The sequence below is a fragment of the Juglans regia genome, unplaced genomic scaffold (assembly GCF_001411555.2).
Source record: "Juglans regia cultivar Chandler unplaced genomic scaffold, Walnut 2.0 Scaffold_11543, whole genome shotgun sequence".
In the NCBI taxonomy this organism is placed as follows: domain Eukaryota; kingdom Viridiplantae; phylum Streptophyta; class Magnoliopsida; order Fagales; family Juglandaceae; genus Juglans; species Juglans regia.
Window position 1 is genome coordinate 1 of NW_023341930.1, and position 209 is coordinate 209.

The following is a 209-nucleotide window of genomic DNA, read 5'->3' on the forward strand; positions in this document are numbered from 1 at the left end:
GGGTTGGGGCAACGATGCGTGACACCCAGGCAGACGTGCCCTCGGCCGAATGGCTTCGGGCGCAACTTGCGTTCAAAGACTCGATGATTCGCGGGATTCTGCAAATCACACCAAGTATCGCATTTCGCTACGTTCTTCATCGATGCGAGAGCCGAGATATCCGTTGCCGAGAGTCGTTATGTATCATGGTAAAGATGTCACCAACAACG

The 209-nt window shown here is 53.6% G+C and overlaps 1 non-coding gene across 1 annotated transcript; it reads right to left on the reverse strand.

Moving 5' to 3' along the window:
- Positions 1-19: 19 nt before the first annotated feature.
- On the reverse strand, positions 20-175 carry LOC118345003. Its single transcript, XR_004798706.1, has one exon. It is a non-coding gene; the product is annotated as a 5.8S ribosomal RNA (ribosomal RNA).
- Positions 176-209: the final 34 nt, after the last annotated feature.